Source organism: Phocoena sinus, chromosome 4 (assembly GCF_008692025.1).
Source record: "Phocoena sinus isolate mPhoSin1 chromosome 4, mPhoSin1.pri, whole genome shotgun sequence".
In the NCBI taxonomy this organism is placed as follows: Eukaryota; Metazoa; Chordata; class Mammalia; order Artiodactyla; family Phocoenidae; genus Phocoena; species Phocoena sinus.
Window position 1 is genome coordinate 103,217,940 of NC_045766.1, and position 16,679 is coordinate 103,234,618.

General features: G+C 35.2%; 1 protein-coding gene across 2 annotated transcripts in view; it reads right to left on the bottom strand.

The window, feature by feature from the left end:
• EPHA3 (EPH receptor A3) overlaps window positions 1-16,679 on the bottom strand; it is a 364,896-nt gene that overhangs the window by 84,038 nt on the left and 264,179 nt on the right. The gene's annotated exons all lie outside the window — the stretch shown is intronic.

Sequence of the window (16,679 nt, forward strand, 5' to 3'; positions counted from 1 at the left end):
CATTAAAAAGAAAAATGCATACTATCCATCAAAGTACCTTTGGTTTCTATTTTTTTTTTTTTTTTTTTTTTTTTTTTTTGCGGTACGCGGGCCTCTCACTGCTGCGGCCTCTCCCGTTGCGGAGCCCAGGCTCCGGACGCGCAGGCTCAGCGGCCATGGCTCGTGGGCCCCGCTGCTCCGCGGCATGTGGGATCTTCCCGGACCGGGGCACGAACCTGTGTCCCCTGCATCGGCAGGCAGACTCTCAACCACTGCGCCACCAGGGAAGCCCCTCTATTTTTTTTTTTAAATAAATTTATTTATTTATTTTTGGCTGTATTGGGTCTTTGTTGCTGCGCATGGGCTTTCCCTAGTTGTGGTGAGCGGGGGCTACTCTTCATTGTGGTGTGTGGGCTTCTCATTGCAGTGGCTTCTCTTGTTGCAGAGCACAGGCTCTAGGTGCACGGGCTTCAGTAGTAGTGGCATGTGGGCTCAGTAGCTGTGGCTCGCGGGCTGTAGAGTACACGCTCTGTAGCTATGGTGCACGGGCTTAGTTGCTCCACAGCATGTGGGATCTTCCTGGACCAGGGATTGAACCCGTGTCCCCTGCATTGGCAGGCAGATTCTTAACAACTGTGTCACCAGGGAAGTCCTACCCTTGGTTTCAAATCTCAATCTTGCTACAATGGCCAACCAAAATACCTCACTGTGGGGTTCGGTGGCATTCTGCCATAATGCAATGCAGCAAAATAAATCACAAACATGAAACAAACAAAAATGTAGAATTCTCAGGCACATCAACTGCTGAATTGTTTTCATTGCTAAAGGACATATTTTTTTATAGATTTTTCTCAAATCAAGGACTATTAGAACCCAGTATAGTTGTATTCCCTACAACAGCTAGCAATAAAGTTCCCTATATGTTGATTTGATGTATCTATGATTATTACTTGACGACTTTTGCATCCAACCTCTCACCTAAATTGTTCCTGTCTATAAATGCCTTTCATTTTTATTCTTCACTTAAAAATAGAGCTTTCATTAAACTTGCCTTGTGACACTTTTTTAGAAAGTGTAAACCTAAACAAAAGATCTATTGCAGTACATTTTCCACCCACCTATTTCTATTATTTGTAAGATCTTCTTATGAACTTTTGTAATTAAAGCCTCATAACTTTAATGGCCAGGGGATGATTACTTAATCTTTTTCCAAAGAAAAATGTAGGTGTTGCTTTTCTGATAGAAAAGTAAAATCATTTTCTTATTCACATCTTGCTCCCATTAACAATTAACATTCTTTCATGTAACTTGATGTCATTTACCTTTGATGTTCACTTTTTGTCTATTCAATATTATTGTTTTCTTTCTCAAACTGGCTTCACAACACCCCCAGCTCTCACCCCGAGGCAGTTTGCTGCTCTGAAATTGATTCTAAGCAAAGGATAAGTTATTTTGGTTATATTTAGTTGAAATTTTATAAACATTTATGAAGTTTATAAACATGTCACTGAGTTAGAAATAAATAACAGGTAATTAAATTTTTAAGAATTAATTTCTTTTTACTTACTCTAATACTTAGAAAAATCAATTTATTATTTAATCGTTAATAGAATAATTTCAGCCCCAATGTCCTTGGAACCAAATTTTGCTTTTTGTACAAAAATAATGGAGAAATTCCACCAACTTTCCTCCTGAAGTAAGTGCATTAATAGAATAACTTCTAATGTGTGCTTACAGAGCATTTCAAAGAAACTGAATGTTGGAACACTTTCCTAGTAAACCCATGGAGACCCTCCCTACTTCGTTTCATACCACCGTGAGCCTGGTTTCTTTTTCTTAACAGTTAAAATACATTCTCAAAGAAGGTTTGAAAATGAACAGGTATAGTGTCTCTCCTCAGAAAAGAGGAGAGAGAAAATAATTCATTTCCAAGAACAGTTGTGAAGAAGATTGTATTAACTTTTTAATGAAAGCTTTCCAGGCTCTTTTGGGGATCTGCTTAAATTTTATTGTTTCTGCACTGGGCAAGACTTTATAACTGTTGAAATTCTTCAAAGGTCTTTGAGCAAGCTGCAGTGCCCTGTTGGACTGTAATAAATAGCCTTTTGTAGTTCCACACTTACTTAAGTAGAGGCAATTGCTCGACGTTTATGCCACCTCTAAGTTAAATGAACCTTTTCGGATTGCTGCTTTTAGGCCCCTGTTAAGTCATTTGTTCGGCTCTTTTAATACACACCCCTTGTACTGGCTGCATTTCAGCAGTTTCAACCCAGTGCACCAGCTGAAATCCTGTTACATTTAGGTAATGATCATCAATATTTTAATATTAATAAATAATTAACAGAAATTGTTTTTCTCTCCCCTAATAAATAATTTTAAGACATAAGAAAACACATGTAGCAAGAGAAAAATTCCATGGGCACTCCAAAGTATCCACGCTTTCTAAAATGTTTTCTAGAACACTTCTTAATTCATGTCTTGAAGTATAATTTATCCATACTTGCTCATGTGTTGTAATACAATTTATAACATTGATGAGAAACAGTGATTTTTTTTTTTTTGGTTCATTTTTAGGTATCTAAGAGTGATGTGTTCAAAGTAATTTTCAAAATTCGTAGAAATTCTTATTTTTCTGTATAAAAGAATGTGATACAATTTATATCAATGATGCAATGTATAGCTTACATTTGATTTATTTTATTCTCATTTCTCTGTTTTTTTAAATTTGTGATTTGAAGGAGTGGTGGGTAATAGTTGTACAGAATGAAAAAAAAAAATCCTAAAATTAGAGAAATGCTTGGAAGGAGAGTGAAAAGTTACTGAAGCAGAGGAAGCATAGGTTTTCCCTGGTGAAATGCTGGTGTATAAGCTAAAATAGCAATTACTGATGAACACTTCAACAGCCCAGGATTAAGAGATTTAGGCTGGTGACTTTTATATACCTCAAATGATATATTATTACAATGATTCTCTTATTAACAGGAAGAAGTTGTTGACTAAGTAGGTTGCTATGAAACGGGTCCAGGAATTTACACAGTTTAGTGAATGAATAGTTTTGTAGGGGAAGAAAAAAAAAGAAGAAAAATTAAAACAGTAGGAAGATAATGATTTTTAGTAAGTTAATAACTCTAAAGTAATGTCTGGGTGTGTAACATACATTTTTGTTGTGTTGGTATTTGAGAGGGAGCAAATATTTGATCCTTAGCTTTTGCTATTCTGAGTATAATTGGATATACGTGCTCTTTGGAAAATAAAGAAAGGAGATATGATATACTTGTAAAGTGAAATTTTTATTTTCAACTAAAATATTTCTTAAAAGAATACAAATACAAGAGAAAAACAGTGAAGGTTGGGAGGGAAGAAGAAGCCCGTTAATCACCCTCCATGAAGTTTTTCTGAACCTTCTCCACACCACTGAAAAATTCGGAACACTGAATACTGACAAATTCCTTAACTTGCGGTGTCACAGTGAACTTGCTCATGGCTCTCTCAATTCATTCTTTAAAATTTTTCTTAGGTCACTACATAGGACTCGACAGATACTTCACCCCATGTTATCTAGTAATATGTGTTTTGTGAAAGATGGTATCAAAATGCTTTTCAACTGCTGTTCTAAGGAGACATACCTTTCTGGGAACCAAGGGTTGAATTATTCCCTGAGTATTTTCTTCCCTATTTCCAGGCCACTGTAATGGCAGTTTCATGAATCAGAGACATGCATGACTAGTCCAGAAGATAGACAGAGAAGTATAACCCTTAATAATTCATAATTGAACCCCAGTTATTTATTTACAGAGGAAGAGTAAGATTTTCTCTCAATGTCCGCCTAGCCTGAGCCATTGATCGCATCTAATGTAATAATAGAAAAGCAAATTACAATGGGCAAGCAAAGATGTTAGGCTAAGAAAGGTTTCTATGTAAAGAGATCTGGTTAGAGATGGGGTTTGTGTAGCTCACAATTTGTATTTGAATCACACAATACTTGTGCATCCAAATCTACTGTCAGACGTGGAAAGGATTTATTATTTTAACTATGGTGTTTTTAAGAGACATTTACCCTTATTCTGTAACTAAAATATGACCCATCCTTAAAATCAGGAAGTCAAAACTTCAAAATTCAACTCTAAGGATCTGGTTTGGTTCGTTTGTTTTTATTGGGACTTTTCTCTTTCTGGGTTTGGGAATTTCTAATGAACCTCTAAGGTATCTCTGTGGTTTAGAGATTGGACAAGTTAAAGTAATAAGGAAAAAAGGCTCAGTATGTCTTTTTCTAAGGGAGCCAAAGCTTTTAAAAATTATCTCCATGGGAAAATATCATCGAGTAAATGGTTGAAAGATTTTTCCTTTGAATCAGGCATGCCTTTAAAAGCATACCTCTCTTATTATTTTGTACCATTCATTACAATGCCCACTTAAGAACATTTCCTTAGTTTTTTTCAGAAGTGGACATTTCTATAGAGTCCAGAATCACTCTTGAGTTTGAATGAGCATAATCATTCATAGCTTAATGTTCTCCATCTTACCACCCCTATCCTGATTTCCCCAACTTGTTCTCTGGAATTTCCTGTTTTGATCCCAGGACTCACCATTTTTACAGCCCACCAGTTTGAATTTCAGAGTTATACTTCTTTATATATTCTCCCTCACCAATAACACTGTATGCCAATCAACTTCAGCATCTGAAAGTCAATGAATTTTCTTTCTACCCAGTTATAGTTTTTTCAGCTCTGCTTCAGTTCAAACCATTGCCATCTTTCATGTGCATTGGATTCTGTGCTTCTCATCTCAATCTTTCCAGAACTTCCCTCAATTTTCCACACATTTTTGATTATTTATCATTTTATAAAGCAAATAAAACATTAACCGTCTTCTCCTTCAAAACCTCATAATTTCAAACCAGTTTTCCTAAACTTGTTAACTAAAAAATAAGTTTCAAAGAAAAGGTCTAGCAATCTATATTTTGAAGAATTTGATGTCAGAAATCTCTTAAGATCACACATTTGGGAAATTCTGGACTACAATAGGATATGTAATTTGAAATTCATTACATTATTATTTAAGATTCCTCATTAGACTGTAACATACATACCAGATTTATCATTTATTGCTCACCTTTCAAACTAAAATTTTAAATACAATTCCTTAGGCCACTGCCTACAATTGTACTTGTAATATACTCCCTGTCTGGAACACTCAATCTCTTCCCTTTTCCACTGGAAAAATCTCTTCTACTCATTATCCTTAGAAAGGCATCGCTTATATACAGCTTATTTTGTGTCCCTTAGGCAATAGTTAATCAGCTCCTTCCTCTGTTCTGATATATAGTATAGCTGTTCATTCTTTTATTATTTAGCCCATCTCATTGTGTTGCAATTATACCATTTGCTTACTAGTGTGTCTTCCCATTAGACTGTAAGTTCCTCAGAGTCTTTAGTGCCTAACATCACACCAATTGTACATAAATCTATTTATTCAGTTTGGTTAGCTTTGCAAAAAAATGTACAATATATTTCGTGACTAGTTCCTTTGAAAGATAATCCTATTTAACTCCTGATTTATTATTAAAATAATAAAATTCAAACAAATATGAAAACAATAAGATGTTAAACAGATACCTTTTTCTATAAAATTATATCATTTATTTTGTATAGTAAAGAGAAAAATAATTTTCTAAACTGAATCAATAGTGCTGGGAGAAAAACATTCTAAAATGTATACATTTAAAGTAAATTTTGAGCAACATCTCTCCATAGGGGAAAATTCTGGTCAAAATTTTAGGCTTTTTAGTTCTAAATTTCTAAAATCTTTAAAATTTTCATTATTAAAATTTGAATACCTCAGAGTAGTTTTAAAGAGTGGAGAATGCAGTTAAAATGTATAATCTCATTCCCATCTCAGCATGGAGCAATAAAAGAGAAAGAAAACAGTAGTAATAAAAGGGTTCATTTCATAGATGTTTATTGTATGAATTCATAAAAAAAGATGCTGTTTTTAATTTTTCAATTGATGTTTACCATTAAGTTCTCCTTCTTTTAATATCATTCAGTATCCTCTTACAATCGGATCAATCTTCAATACGTTGTTTTAAAAAAATCTAGTTCTTCCTCTCCTTTACTCTCACACTACTACAATACTTATCACACTTCTGACACTTCTGGTCAGCAAATGTGTAGGTTTCCCCACACTAATCAATTCTGATTTGGTTTCCTACAATTTAACTGAATTTGGACACTATTTACTTGCAAGTAGTGTCATATTCCACACGTTAAAGGCTGAATCTCACAACACTGCCCCTCACCTCAGATGCTGATCACAATGAGAAGCTTCCCAGGTTACCCACAATTTCTGTGTTACTTGGCTACAAATTGGAGGTTCCCATGACCCTCTGCTCTGGCTCAATTAATTTGCTAGAATGGCCACAGAACTCAGGGAAACACATTTACCAGTTTATTAAAGAATATGATAAAGGATACAGAAGAACAGCCAGATGTAGAGACATAGGGCAAGTTCTACGAGGCTCCTAAGTTCAGGAGCTTCTGTCTCTGTGGAGTTGGGGTATGTTCACTGACCTGGAAGATCTCCTAACCCCATACGATTGGATTTTTTATGGAAGCTTCATCATGTAGGCATGATAGGTCATTAACTCCATTTTCAGCCCTTCACCCTTATCAAGGGAATGGGGTGGGCTGAAAATTCCAGGCTTCTAATAAAGGCTTGGTCTTTCTGGTGAGCAGTCCTCCTCCAGAAGACATTCAGGAGCCCACCCAGAGTCACCTCATTAGAACAAAAGACACTCCTATCACCCAAGAAATTACAAGAGCTTCAGGTGCGTGGTGTTAGGAACCGGGGTAGAAGACAAAAGGACAAAAGATGTTCCTTGTACTCTTATCACTTAGGAAATTGTGAGTTTTAGTAGCTCTGTGCCAGGACCAGGAGGCAGAGACCAGTATATATATTTTCTATAATCTCAATATGTAATATGGCTTTGAAAATCTATGGGAGGTAATCATAGGTTTCTAGATATAATTCTTCACTGTGAAAGAGGTTAATAGTGACACATAGCTATTTTTAAGGGTTTTATTATCCACTAAGAGTTAAGTCTAAAATAAAAAAATCTTGTAGGTAGGAAATAACAGAAAGTAGAGCAAATAAAGATTTCTTTTAAAACGAGTTGTCTTTGAAAAATGCAGCATACCAGCAAACCTGTCATAAAATATTGAGATTCCTGGAGACATTATATACATTTATAGCATCAGTACATTTTAGAAAAAAAATAATGTTCCTTGGATTTGCTGAGATATTCTACAATATTCTTCTCTTTAAGTCCTTTGAAGAGCCATGAGTACTCTCAACATGCCTGTAGTCTCCGAGTCCAGTGAACCCTAATCAAGAACTTCATGCATGTACAAGGCAATGAAAATGGCAGGTGGTTATTCATCTAAATGTGTGTGTGTGTGTGTGTGTGTGTGTGGTGTTTAGCCTAATGTTCTCTATTTACACAGATAATGTGATGCTGCTGGAGGGTCTAGCTGTCTTTTAACAGGAGATAACTAAAATTAACTTACATCTAGGGCATTCTTTTCCTTCATCGATTACACATGAAGCATAAAGTACTCTCAAAATTCCTAGACAGGTAGACATTGAGCTCTGCATGTATTATTTTAAACTATGCAATATTCTTTACATTATTTCTGAAAATCCACACTTCACACTTCTAAGGCCTGAGTCTAAATTTAGAAAAATGCATTCCAGAGATAATATACATGGAAAGGATAGAATCTTCCCTCCCAGAGAGCCGAAAGTTGCCTGAGAAATTCCTCACTTCATAAGATTTCTAAATATCTTAAAATTTCCAGAAGATACAACTTGGCTTTGGGAATAGCAATATGTCTTAATCCTGAATTTTTCAAAGTTCTTCTTGGATAAGCTTCCTAGTTATTCTATTTAGAAAATCTGCTTTGATAGGATTTTAATATCCCAAGTTCCTAACCAATGTAGGATTGTAAGCTTGTTGTCTTAATTCAGCAGCTTCCACGAAATAAAGACAATAGAGTAGAAACTTCAAAACCGAAGTTAATAATCCAACTTTAAATACTAAATATGAAATCTTGGGCAAAATCAAATGATATACAACATTTAGTACAGGCAAAATTATTTTAGTATAGATGTCTCCAAAGAGTGAGAGGAGCAGCTGTTGAATACAGATAATAGGGATGTGGTGGGGAAAAGGGTGATGGTACAAGATCAAGACCAGATGAATGAAGAGAAAGCTTCAGAGAAGAACTAGGCTAACCACAGTGTGAGGTTTTGTTTGTTTGTTTCAACGGATTGCTGAGGTAGTATGTCTGTTCTGACTCAAGAGTCCTTCAGGAGTAGAGTGGCCACGTTCCAGCACAGGACAGAAGGGACTAAATCTGGACTATGGTGGAGCTTCTGACAAGCAGCCTGCTGCCTTCTAATTATGTGCAGCAGTGGACTTTACAACTTTATACAACTTACAACTTTATACAACTTTAACGCACCTTTGGAGCAAAAGAGGACTGCCGTTGACCCAGCTTCCGCTTTACAGATAACGGCAAGAAAACTAGTCTGAAAGGCTACCCTCTTGGGTCTTGGGTTGTTTGGTTCATGTGTTCAAGCAGAACAGAAAGGAGGACAAATTTACAATATATTATGTATGTTATATTTAGAAAACAGACAAAATATATACTGGTCTTAAGTAAATTAAACTTTTATTCACAAATTATAACTATAAAAGGAAAGGGGGCACTGATAGAAATACTCTGTATTTTCACAGGTGTAGATATGTTTATTAAAAGTCATTTAATTTTCCTTACAGTTAAGACAATTCACTATATATAAATGTTACCTCAATTTAAAAAGAAGTAAAATATATGATTTGCATAATTAGGTCTTAATATTGATATGTCACACTATTAACTATATTTTCCTATTTTCTGTTTTTTTTTTTTCTGTTTTTTTTTTTTGCAGTACGCGGGCCTCTCACTGTTGTGGCCTCTTACGCTGCGGAGCACAGGCTCCGGACGCGCAGGCTCAGCGGCCATGGCTCACCGGCCCAGCCGCTCCACGGCATGTGGGATCTTCCCGGACCGGGGCGTGAACCCGTGTCCCCTGCATCGGCAGGCGGACTTTCAACCACTGCGCCACCAGGGAAGCCCTATTTTCTGTATTCTTTATGCTCTGGCATCTGGAGCCTTGCTGACCAGGGATAGGCTGCCTCTCCCAGAGTTAGCCAATTCCTAGAAATGGCAAAAACTGGCCCAAGAGTGTGCATCTCATACTGCAAACTAATCAACACATTGCCTTCTCCATCTGGTTCTTATGCTCTACCAGGAAATATTCCTCTGCCCCAATCATCCTAAAACCAGGTACCAGACAACTAGAGAAAGTCCTTATACCTCACAGTCTACTGCTGAAATTATTCAAACTAGCCAATCATAAGTGCACTTACCTTATCTCCCCTTGCCTTGCCTTTCTTACAAAACCACAGTAAAAGCTCTTGCCCATGCTTTTTCCTTGCTCCCTCTACCTCCTGACTGACCCTGGTGTTTCTCTGTGTGGTCCTCCAAGGTATGACATGCCCCTTCCTCTTGGGGACTGTAAATAACAAACTACCTTTTCAATAGCAATTATTTCCTTAATCTGCTGGCCTTACTATACCTGAATAACAATAAAAATTACATTTTAAAATAATCACTGTAGTGGAATAGCATCTAGATGTTTTTTCAAACAAATGAAAGACCTCTTCTTGACAGACAGCTAATGAGGTATCTAAGGAAATACCTGGTATGCACACAGTCTTGCAGTAATTATTTTTTTCTTACTTTATTCAAACCCAGAAACTGCTATGATGCACTGTCTTTGATGTTTAACCAACACTCAGGTTTAAAATCTACCCGTAGGAGCTTTGATAAAACACATTTTTAACCGATTATGCTATTTAAGGGAGAGGTACTTCTGCAATTACAGGCTTTCTACCTGTTGGACACCAGTATCTCTGCTCATTAAATCCATGATTTTAGTCAAACTTCGTTGTTAGTTAGATACTAGACACTAAATCCTAAGCTGACATCCTTATCTGGACCTACTCCTAGTTGGTTTCGTTGAGGCCCAAGGTAATAATTTTGTTCATTATTTGCTGGATCCTTTCATTTTTATAAGTAAGAAAAGAAGACAGAGAAAATGATATCACAGTGTGTCAGTCCAGAATTCTTTAAGGCACCACATATAAACACTCTTGTAGTAGGATTAGTTGGGGTTTGTGTCACAGGTAATAAATAGCTAACTTTAACTGAGGTACTGAAATTTGAAACACGTACACACACACACACACAGATTTATGCATGCAGGCCTTTGTATAAAATCAAGTCCAGTCCTACAATAACTTCACTCTCATATATGTTCTTGGTTGAGTGAGAAATTGATTTATTCCTGAAGGAATGACAATTGTCCTTATAAGTATCATATCCATGAGTCAGCAACCATTACTTTCCTCTTCACTGTTGTATGAATCATGAATTTTTATAACGCATTTCCCCCCCATAAATGTACACCATAGAAGTATATGTTGCATCTAAATAGTATTGATCCTGTGTGTGGAAGCAGAAAAAAATGTTGAGAAATTCTGCTTAGCATATGGCTTGTATAGGCCTGGCCTATATGGCTTGTGTATGCCTAGCAATTCTACCTTGATTGCAACAGAGACTAACTGAAGCAGGGAGGGAGGTCCTTTTTAGAAATCATGTAGGTTGATCCCTTCCTTTAGGGAAGTAAAAGCCCAAACCTCCCATAACAGGAAATCTGCAAAGTCTGGTCAAACATTTGGAAATCAGATTTTCAAATTAACTCAGAGCTATCCAATTTACTTACATACAGAAATTCTCATTGGCTTGAAAAAAATGGGAAAAGGGAGTATTCCAGAAAAGAGAACATTTTTGATGGGTCATTATATAGAATGTAAAATGTTTTGATGACAATAAAATCATCTTTCTGAGTAGCCCTACTTCCATGTTGCTTTTATGCTAGGAACTTATTTATAATATAGATATACTCTTAACATAATAGTCTTTATTTGTTAATTCTAAAGGAGTCACCTGAAAAAATTTTAAGTAATAGGAAAAGGCTAAATACACTTAACTATTACATGAATCCTAATATTCACTTCTGCATCATCCCAAACCCCTGATCAATTAAAATTTAACTAATTAATTACTAAAAAGAGGCTGTGTTTATTAATTTTTGTAGTCTAGCTGTCTGTAAGATGCAGGTGGGGAATATTCCAATTTGAGTGTTTTGCATATTTATATAAACAAAATGCACATCAACAGAGACTTACAGAGTCTCCAAAAGCAATTATGCCTGCAAAATTTCTCTTTTGGCTGTAAAATTTGCATTGCCCACACTTACACTTACTAAGACACTTCCCAAGCAAATTCCCTCATTCTTTGTCCCCTGTCACTTGATTAAGAAATACAAACATTTAGTTGCCCTAAATAATATTTCATTCTCCACAAACAGAGATTTTTAAAACTGTAAGCAGAAAACAAAGAGGAAATTGCAGAGGCAGACTGCAATTTAATTGCAGTTTAATTTCTGTTAAATTAATTGCTGTTTAATTTCCATGATGCCTGTGGCCTGACCTCTTTAGTTCCAGGCACAGGATTAATTTATCTAAAGAATTTTTGTCAAATACCTTTTTAGCTAGCCATGAATTTGGGAGTAATGCTAATTCTCAAGTCCATCCAAATAAGGAAAATGCATCAATACATAGTTTTGCAATTATGCAAACTTCACATAATTGACCTTAGAATTTTGAGAGCTGGAGCAGATTAATTTTTACATGCCCCATAAAAACTTTAGCACATTAGAAAAAATAGCCTTAAGTTGTTCCATTTTTGGATTGCATAAAAAAAGCAAAAAGGAAGTTATGCAGATACAAGTATAGTAATACTTGTTTCTTTTGAGTTTGGCTTTCATTTCAATGTTTATATTTGGGTTCCTGCATTTCTAATTCCCAATAGCTGACAAAAAATTGTCTTTAGTCTACATAGAACAGTTCTCAGACAATGCTGCATAAACTTCAGATTTTAGAGGAGAGACATTTCATTTTAACTGAGGTGTGGAAAAATTCTAAACATTCATTCCCAAGCTTGTGAACTGAACTTAAATCACTTTGTGTTGAGTTTTATTTATGAAAAAATAAATTCAACGTTAAGACTCAAATTAGAATTATACTTAAAAACTGAGTTAAAAATGCAGTGATGAGTTCATCATCATTACTTTTTGGAGGGCATAAAAATATTCTAAAACTTATTTATGGTGACAGTTGCATCAGTCAGTAAAATTACTGAAGATTATTGAATTGTATATTTGAAGTGGGTAGATTTCATGAAATGTAATATATACCTCAATAAAGTTATACAAAAAAAAAAAAGAATAACCTGACGTAAAAAGTATGCATTATTTACCAGAATTGAGAGGTGGTTAAATTAATTGCATGGCTTTGAATGATTTTGAACTTTTTCTTTTTTACTGTGCTCCATATATTTTATCTAATTTTCAGAATTGTTTGTTGAAAAAAAAACCTGTATAAATTATTATACAGACAGGATAACTGGCCTGGTCTGTCAGATTTCTTCTAGAATTGAAAAACAATAAGCCAAAGATCATTATTATTCACATTGCACAGTCTGTGGTTTAGCTTTAGAAACATGCTTTTCAAGTTAAATTTACTTCAAAATGTACCTAGCTAGAAGAAAAAAATGAGGGAAAAATGCTAGAGGCAAAGCAAACTTGAGGTTGCGAAATCTGGCAGTCCATTCTCCAAACGCGACTGAGTTTTCCTACCCCTGTTACATTCTAGGGGGGCTCACAGTTGGTTTTCATATATGCGTTTACGGATCTGTGTACACATCTTGCTTTCCTGAATGGCTAAAGTATGGTACTTTTACTCTTTGTTAACCTTAGAAATAACTGGCTGTCAAACTGATTTGGGGCTCTATTGGCTTGGTTTAATCCTCTGAAAAGGGAACCTGAAATAAGAAGCCTCTAAGACCAGACGCTGGGTTCTAAACAATGTATAGAATTTGCAAATAGGTACATGTGGAATGAATATTCCATTAACATTTGTGCTCAATATAAAGCATCCAGTGCATAGGCAATTACACATAATAAAATGTTTGTGTTCTCTTCATTCATATTGTTTTTAAACGTACAGCCATAGGTTGGGAAGTGCTTTAGGTAATTTACCACTAGCTTTCTTGTGAAACGGTGGATCCTGAAATCAGATAAGAAAAAAAAATCAACCCAAGTAAAACAAGTTTTGAACAACAAAAAATGAGCATGTCCTTATTGCAAAATCCATAGCAATTAAGCTTATAATAAAGGAAGTGACTACCAGAAAGACACAGAAGGAAAATTGTGAGAAAAATTTTCCAACACATTCCATGAAAAGTCAGCAGGGTTTTACAGGAAACAATCAAGTGATTGTAGAAAGAAAACATGCAACCAAAGAATTTATTCAGTTAACATCTATAATTTAACAAAATAACATGTTCAAAGTCATTTTTCTGAAGACAGATTAGAAGGCTCTATGGACTACAAATTGCTAACTAGCAATGTTCGTGTAAGGAAATGACAAATCACATTGATGACAAACTATCCCAAGAGTGGCTGCTGCAAAAACTGGCAACTGAATACTTAATGTCAACTTTATTGGTAACTTTGAAATCTTAAAGCAACACATTTTAACCCAAATATCAGTGGAAAACATGCAATATAGAGGAGACTATGTTTGTATTATTAAATATGAACATAAACCACAAAAAACTGATGGATACAAATATTTTACGAAATTTGAACACAAATTATTTAAATCATATGAATCATCAGATCCAACACCAGTGAGAAAACTATATACCCATAGGTGATATGGAATGGAAGAAAACTGATGAAATGTAAAATCTGAATGTACTAGTTTTAAAAATCCAACACAAAAAGACTTATTTATATGTACACTCAATACATAATATATCTACCATCATATATATGTGTATATACATGTACACGTACCCTATGTAAAGCTCAATTACTGATACTTTTATATATTAGATTCACACATTATTTCATTTAATTCTAACAGCAATCTTAAAAGATGGAAATTTTTTCTGATTTCAAAAAACAAAGGAAACCTAGAATTAAAAATATTAAGACACTCAACTAAAACATTAGCAAATTGTGGTACTCACATTCATTTTCACAAACTTCCCTCATTTCAATTTTACCATTCATACTTTCCAGTTACACTTCGTAATATAAGCAATGAGATAATTTCTATTTAAATTTTATAGAAGATAAAATTTATCTTCTATAAAAGTACATTAAAAAAAAAAAGTAGTGACTAGTATTTAATCCCATACTCTTTCTCTTTCCTACTACCCTACTGGATTAAAACTAAAGAAGTATTCAAGTCGTTCCTCTAGAAAGACACTTGAGACAGCAGAATTTTATATATCATTTAATAAAGCAACAATCCTAGTTAGTCTTACAGCTCTCCTTATCATGGTTCTAAGGTCCTTCCTAAGTTAATAATGTAATAAATACTATTTTACATGTTCCTTTTTGCATATATTTGATTAATTCTTTAGTAAATATCATTAAATATCATCAAATGATTTCATTCCAGAGAGGCTGTGTGTCTATCACCTGTCAGGTATGATGGAATGGTTAAAGCAGTATACAATGGTTAAAACAATGTAAAAGGCAGATGTGGAGCCCACCTTTATGGAGATGGAAAACATTCTCATCACTAGAATTCGGTTTCTTTACAAATTACTATCTGATACCTTCTGCTCCCCTATATGCATATGGAACTTATCATCTCAGTTAAAGACTAGCTGATATGAAGTACTCCAAACCATTCAATACCTAATGAGCATATTTTCTTGGTGTCCCAACAGTATCCCTGTGGAATTTACTATTGTAGGGTAACTTTCCTATTACAAGCTGCCAGCATTTCACTCCATTTGACTGAGGGCTTTCTTTGGCCATCAGAGTCAGCTCTGCCCAAGCACTTCAGGCTGGAAGTTCTAAGAATTAATACTCCTTCAATTAGTTCTCATACTTGGGACAGCCTCAGTCAAGAACAGATAAAGCTTGGATATTTATACTTAGATGCCTTATCTTCTGTTGAATGGCATAATTCTGAAGCAAATGTTCTACACTGACTCTCACTGTTCAGCAGCAGAATTAAATTCCAGTCTTCCACAGGGTAACTTGACCAATACCTGACCCTTCATAGGTTGCCTTCCTTTCCCTGTTTTATTTTTATACTCCCCTACCTGTAGAAGAAGCCAAACTAAGTCTTCTAGAAGAAGACAAACTAAGACACCTCAGGTCTCTGAAGATACTCAGAATATTGATGAGAGCTGAGACCATCTTGAACTCTATTTAGATTTTCAAGACATTTACACAGTTTGTTTCTATTCTAGTTAATAGCAAAAACTGTCATTAGAAAGTCTCTGTATCCATTGGGTCTTTGTTTAGGGAAACCAAACACAGACACACAAACAGATATAACAAGTGCGGTTACCCAGAGCTAACATACACACACATATACACACTCCTACCCCAGCACCATCAATGCCTCAAACTCACTCCTGAGAGTTAGAAGTTATAACACAGATATTAGAAATTACTTGAGTAAGAGGACTACAGTTGCTACAGTGGGATAAAAAGATGGTTTGTGGTGTTACCTAGAACTTTAGTGGCATCATTTTTGTTCAATTAGACCTCTACTTTTCTATCTACTCTAGGTAGAGGTAACTCTTTTGGACCAAATGGTTAGTTTTTTGTTTTTGTGTGTGTTTTTTTTTTTTTTTAATCCTGTCCTTCTATGCTCAGAATACAGCGTTCCCAAGTTAGAAAAGCAGAGGTGCTTTGTTATTTAGCCATTCTTGGGTATTTGTAGGCAAATACCAGACGTATCATGACAATGGGCCCTCAAACAGGAAGTAGGCATCACTATGCACATCAGACCCATGACATTTTTTTAAATGGAATACAGAGAACAGAGCTCCTCTGATCTGCTGAAACTTGATTTCCTGTTCTTTGATAACATTGCTAGAATATCTCATAGCTTCCTGTTAACTTTCAGTTATTAATGCCCAGTGTATACCATTATAAAACATCAATATCCTGGGTGAGAGAGAAAAAACTTTGCACTTTTATTCCTTCTTTCTCTCTTCTGATGTTGGGGGCACTGTGTAGAGACTGTGGAAAAATGAAAAAGTTTATACTTACCCTGCACACAATTGCACTGTATTTATTGAGTCCACTGTTTTCTTGGCTGATACCAGACATTGGAATTGTATGCTGGCTCCCTACAGGCACTTGTGACTTTTTCAGAGGACTCTGTAGGTCTCAACATTGCAGGGACCCATTTTGAGCCATTTAAAAGACCTTCGAGAAATCTGGTCCCACCTGTTTGCAGTTCTTTTTGATTGTGGTATTTGATTATGAATTTTTGTCCTATTTTGTGATTTTATTTGCCAATTTCCAAGCAACTGAAAAATATCTTGCTGAACATCTTATATGTAACTAAATGTGTGTGTGTGTGTGTGTGTGTGTATAATATGTATAAATGTATATATTTTACCTTTAATTTTGGAAACTGATTTTTT